The 6,763-nt window shown below is 36.7% G+C and overlaps 1 pseudogene; it reads right to left on the reverse strand.

Annotated features, from left to right (window-relative positions):
* Positions 1-3,454: 3,454 nt before the first annotated feature.
* LOC112818742 (malate dehydrogenase, mitochondrial-like) lies at positions 3,455-4,169 on the reverse strand (annotated as a pseudogene).
* Between the last annotated feature and the right edge of the window lie 2,594 nt (positions 4,170-6,763).

Below are 6,763 nucleotides of genomic sequence, written 5' to 3' on the forward strand. Positions count from 1 at the left end.
ATGGAGAGAAAGGGGAACACTTCTGCATGGTTGGTGGGAATGTAAACTGGTGCAGCCACTCTGAAAAACAGTATGGAGCTTCCTCAAAAAGTTAAAAATAGAACTACCCTATGATCCAGCAATAGCACTAGGTATTTACCTAAAAAATACAAAAATATTAAATCAAAGAGATACATGCACTTCAATGTTTATAGCAGCATTATCTACAATAGCCAAATTATGGAAGCAACCCAAGTGTTCATCAATTGTTGAATGGATAAAGAAGATGTGGTATTTATATAAGAATATATATATATATATACACATATATATATATATATACACATATATAATGAAATATTACTCAGCCTTCAAAAAGGATGAAATCGGGGCGCCTGGGTGGCTCAGTCGGTTAAGCGGCTGCCTTCAGCTCGGGTCATGATCCCAGGGTCCCGGGATCAAGCCCCGCATCGGGCTCCCTGCTCAGCGGGAAGCCTGCTTCTCCCTCTCCCTCTGCCTGCCTCTCTGCCTACTTGTTCTCTCTCTGTATCTCTCTGCCAAATAAATAAATAAAATCTTTAAAAAAAAACAAAAAACAAAACAAAACAAAACAAAAAAACAAAAAGGATGAAATCTTGCCCTTTGCAACTGTGTGGATGTAACTAGTAAGTATTAATCTAAGTAAAATAAGTCAGAGAAAGACAAATACCATATGATTTCACTCATATGTGGAATTTAAGAAACAAAACAAGTGAGCAAAGAGAAAAAGAGAGAGGCAAACCAGAAAAACAGACACTTAACTATAGAGAACAAACTGATGGTTACCAGAGGAAAGGTGGGTGGGGGGATGGGTTAAATGGGTGATGGAGATTAAGGAGTACACATGTTGTGATGACCATCGGGTGTTGTATGGAAGTGTTGAATCACTATATTCTACACCTGAAACTAATATTACACTGTATGTTAACTAACTGGAATTTAAATAACCTTTATTAATAAAGGTTAAATAATAATTGGAGAAGGGAAATACCCATCACCAGCCTACTCAAGCCATCCTGTTCTACCTAAGGTAGGGAGAAAAGAGAGAGACACATTTGTAAAGTTCACATTCCAGAGGCACAGTCTCTATAAAAGACTGAAATCTAATCATAGGACTATAGAATGACTTCCCCTGACCCCATACCTTATTACTAGAAACCTATTTATAGCAAATCCTTTTACCTGGTACATCATGTCTGGCTAAAAATACAGTTTGAAGAGACAGAGCCAACATTAGAAACAGACATGGTTTGCAAGATGTTGGAATTGTTAAACCAGGAATTTAAAACAACTATAATTACTATGCTAAGGACTCTAATAGATAAAATAGTATGCAAGATGGGCAGAGACATGGAGTTTTAAGAAGGAACCAAAAGAAATGCTAAAGATCAAAAACACTGTAACAGAAATAAAGAATGTATTTGATGGCCTCATTAGTAGACTGGACATGGCTGAGAAAAGAATCTCTGAGCTTGAACATAGACCAATAGAAACCTTCAAAACTAAAAGGCAAAGAAAACAAAGACTGAAAAAATCAGAACAGAATATCCAAGGACTATGGTGCAACTACAAAAGGTATATGTATGCATAATGGGAATACCAGAAAAAGAAAGGAGAAAGAAATGAAAGAAATACTTGAAACAGAATGAGAATTTCCCGCAAATTAATGTCAGACATCAAACCACAGATCCAAGAAGATTAGAAAACTACAAGGAGGACAAATACCAAACGGCAAAAACAAAACAAGATATACACAGGCATATCATATTCAAACAACAGAAAATCAAAGAGGAAAAAGTTCTGAAACAATCCAGAGGAAAAAAGCCTTACCTATAGAGAAACAAAGATAAGGATTATATCCAACTTCTCAGAAACCATGCAAGCAAGAAAAGAGAAATATTTAAAGGGAAATATTTAAAGTGTTGAAAGAAAAGAACAACCAATCTAGAATTCTGTACTTTGTGAAATTATCCTTCAAAAATGAAGGATAAATAAAGACTTTCTCAAACAAAATATAAGGTCATTTGTTGGTAGTGGGCCTGCCTTACAAGAAATGTTTTAATAAAAATTTCTTTGGAGAGAAAGAAAATTGTATGTCAGAAATTTAGGTCCACATAAAAAAGGAAGAGCATCAGAGAAGGAATAAATGAAAGTAAAATACAAATTCTTATTCTTAATTTATCTAACAGATGATAGTTTCCTCAAAAAAACAATAGCAACAATGTATTCAATGTATATATTTTATGTCTGCTTATAAACAAGTGAAATGAATGGCAGCAATGATACAAGGGATGGGAGGGAGGTATTAGGATTATTTTGTTATTATAAAATACACTATCTATGAAGCAATAGAGTGTCATTTGAGACTTGGATTAATTGTAAATGTTTATTACAAACTGTAGGGCAACTACTAAAAAAGAAAGGGAAAAGAAAGGAAGAAAGGAAGAAAGAAATGTGATATACTAAGAAAGGAGAGAAAATGGAATTTTATAAAATGATCAGTAAAAATGACAAAAGGCAAAAAAAGAGTGGAAGACAAAAATGAGAATAAAGAGCAAGAGCAATAAAGTAATTCAAAGAGCTAGCTAATATGGTACATATCAATACAAATGCATATAATCGCTTTGAACATCAATGGCCTAAATAAACCAATTTGAAGATAGAGATCATCACAGTGGATCAAAAAACAAGACCCAACTATATACTGTCTACAAAAAAGAACTCCTTTAAATATAAAGACATATATAGATTAAAAGTAAACAGATGGAGAAAAATACACCATGCTAACACCAATCAAGAGAAAGCAAAACTATTAATTTCAGACAGAGCAGACTTTAAAACAAGAAAATTTATAAGGGATAAAGAGGGGCATAATGACGAAAGGGTCAATTCTCTAAAAAGATGTAATTCTTAAAATGATAAGCCTAACAACAGAATGTCAAACTACATGAGGCAAAAACTCATAGAACTTCAAAGAGAAATAGATGAATCCACTATTCTAGTTGGAGACTTAAACACCTCTCCATCAGAAATGGATAGATCCAGCAGGCAAAAAAAAAAAAAAAAAAATCAGTAAGGACATAGTTGAACTCAACACATCCTCAATCATCTAGATCCGGTCAACAGGAGCAGAATACACATTCTTGTCAGTCTCATATGGAACATTCACCAAGAATTCTGGGTCATGAAATATACCTTAACTAATTTAGAAGAATAAAAATCACATAATGTCTGCTCTTAGAAAACAATGGAATTAAACTAGAATTTTTTTTTTTTTTAAGAAAATCAAAGCCTGCTTTTATTGATGCGCCCACAGACAGACCGGGGATTTGGAAGGGATGGCGACACTAACATGATACTCATGGTTAATGCAACTCAAACACAGGGGGCAGGAGATGACTTTACAGGGACATGATGCCTTTATAAGTTAGGGAAACAGACTGCTCGCTGGCTGCCCCTCTCATTTCATGTTCTTCACAAACTCCTCTCCCTTCTTGATGGAGGCCTTCACCTCAGGGATGGCTTCCACTATCATCTCTTCGAAAGGGGAGATCTTGCCGATGCCTAAATTCTTCTCAACGCCCTTTTTCCACAGCAGTAATGGAGTGGAGAAATAGGCACAGTCTGCTTCTTGGGACTTAACGAAGGAACACTCCACAACTCCTTCCTTTCCGTTCATCACATCCACAAGGGAGAAGACAAACTGGGCTCCGGCGTACGCCATGGACAGGGTGGCCGAGCCTGCTCCAGCTTTGGCCTTCACCACCTCTGTGCTGGCCTCCTGGATCCGCCCAGTGATGGCTGTTAGCTGGTCCGGGGGAAGGTCCACCTCAGGAGTGCACTGCGAGATCAGGGGGATGATGGTCTTCCCAGCATGGCCGCCAATGACAGGAACATTGACTCAAGCGGGATCCAAACCCTTCAGTTCCACAATGAGTGTTGGCTCTGACAATGTCCAGGGTCGTCACCCCGAAGATTTTACTGGGGTTGTAGACTCCGTGTTTCTTGAAAACTTCCGTTGCGTTTGGGATGGTAGAGTTCACTGCATTGGAAATGATGCAGATCATGGCCTCAGGGCAGTGCTGGGCGCAGGCAGCAGACAAGGTGGCCACAATGGAGGCATTCGTGTTAAACAGGTCATCCCGGGTCATGGGGTTTTAACAGGTCATGGGGAATAACCACATCGCAGCCTTTCAGGCAATCCGGCAGCGGCTCAGGTCCGAGGTAGCCTTTCACGGTTGCTCTGGTCTCGATGTGGCTCAGATCCGCGGCCACTCCGGGCATATGAGCAATATCGTAGAGGGTTAAGCGGCTCACCAAGGGACTGTTCTTGAGGAGAAGTGCAAGGGGCTGCCCGATTCCCTCAAAATGCCTAAAGATTAAACAACATAGTTCTAAGTAACACATGAATCAAAGGAGAAATCTCAAAAAAAATTTTTAAATATTTTGAGCTAAATGAAAATGAAAACACAATTTAATATAGAATGCAGCAAAAGCAGTACCTAGAAATTTACAGCATTCAATGCATATATTAGAATAGAAGAACCTTCTAAACTCAATAATCCAAGCTTCCACCTTAAAAATAATTACAAGAGCAAATTAAATCCAAAGTAAAAAGAAGAAAAGAAATAAGAATTAGAGCAGAAGTAAATAAAATTGAAAACAGGAAATCAAGAGAGAAAAATCAATAAAAGCAAAAGTTGGTTCTTTGGAAAGATCGATTAATTGACAAACCTGAAACCAAGCAGGCTAAGAAAAAAAGAGAGGACACAAATTACTAATATCAGAAATGAATGAGGGGACATCACTATATATCATACGAACATTAAAAGAATAATAAAGGGATAGTATGAACAACTCTATGTCCACAAATTTGATAACCTAGGTGAGATGGACCAATTATTTGAAGGGCATAATTTGCCAAAACTCAGACAAGAAGAAATAAACAATCTTAATAGGCCCTGTATCTATTACAGAAATTGAATCAATAATTAATAACTTCCCAAAACAGAAAATACCAGGCCCAGATGGGCTCACTGGTAAATTCTAATAAATATTTAAGGAAGAAATTATATCAGTTCTCTATAATCTCTTTCAGAGGAAGAAAAAAAAAACAGAGGAAATACTTTCTAACTTAATAATCACTTTTCCTTAACAACAACAAAAAAAACAGAATTCAAAAGACCTGAAAACAAAGCACATGGTTTTCCAGGGCCTGGGGATAATGACATTGAATCTAGGGAGAAAGAAATGCAATGGGGGCCAACCTCTGGATATATATATATAAGGTTATAATAATGTAGGCAATATTTATTGATTATAAACTTTCAGAGATAATCAAACACAGAAAACTTGGAAGTAGTTGCAGATCAAAGGTAACTGAAGACTATAATAAAGACAGAGGGAAGGGATGTTCTCATTTTACAAAGAGGAGATCAAGAAATAATATAAAGAGTTAAAGGACAAAAAACAGATGCTTAGATAGGTTAAAGAAACAAAAATAAAAGAATTAGTTACAAATATAAATATCAGAACATCAGAAGAAGAGGAAGGGTAAAGAATCAAAAGATTCATCTTTTATATTGGGAGTCAGTAGACATGAAGTTGCTAGATCAATAAATAAATTCAAGTATAAGTACATTATCTACAATTTTTGAAGTGACCACCAGGAGAACAAAATACAGTTAAAGTGTATTTCCTCTGAGAATGGAAGTGCAGGTGGGAAAGGGCGAAGCAGAAAACTATTGCTTCTCAGAAGTTGTTCTCTATTGATGTGATGCCACGTACTTGAATTAGTCTCTTTAAAAGGAGTTGATTAGGAACTTTACAACTCATTGGATTGGTGGCAAAGGAAAAGGAATGAAGGCTGACCTTGTTTGAGCCCAAATAATTGGGAAAGTGGGGACGCCTGGGTGGCTCAGTTGGTTAAGTGTCTGCCTTTGGCTCAGGTCATGATCCCAGGGTCCTGGGATGGAGTCCCACGTTGGTCTCCTTGCTCAGCGGGGAGTCTGCTTCTCCCTCTGCCTGCTGCTCCCCCCACTTGTGCTCTCTCTCTCTCTCACAAATAAATAAAATCTTATTAAAAAATTAAATAATAGTAATAATTGGGAAAGTGATCTCACGGGGAGGAAAGAAACACCCAAGACAGGAAATTGGTAACTGGTCTGAAGGAGGAAGATAAGGACACTGGGAAATACACAGTTAAGTAAGTGAATATAATCTGAGGTAAAATATGAACTTGAGAGGCATTTACATAAATCTAAGAAGTGAACTGATACCAACAAATTTTGAAAACAAAAAGAAAGAAAAAAAGTTTCGAATCATCCCAGTTAAACTTGGAGCACCTGTAGAGAAAGTGCAGCAAGGGGAAAAGGAAAAATATCATTGTGTAATGGGGTCCAAGGAATGAGAAAGTTCACCAAAATGTGTTGACAATTATAAACACAGACTCATCAGTTATAATAATAAGAGAAGAAAGTACAAAGATGCCTGTGGTATTCACAGATAATATTCAAAATAGGCACATGGAAATTGAAAGCTGATCCATGGCTTTCCTCACTATTTATAATTGCCTCTTTACTAACATAATTGGAAAAAATACTGCTATTTATGATTTTAACTACAGAACACATGTAAAAAAACGTTCTGCCAACTCTATTCTATTCTAAATCTTACTCAACTTACTCATTTGTGATCTACTCCAAAAACATGTCATTTGGGAGAAAGAATACATGCAATCACAAAA

The sequence above is a fragment of the Callorhinus ursinus genome, unplaced genomic scaffold (genome assembly GCF_003265705.2).
Source record: "Callorhinus ursinus isolate GAN/ISIS: 27379988/994484 unplaced genomic scaffold, GSC_fseal_2.0 scaffold1, whole genome shotgun sequence".
Classification (NCBI taxonomy): Eukaryota; Metazoa; Chordata; class Mammalia; order Carnivora; family Otariidae; genus Callorhinus; species Callorhinus ursinus.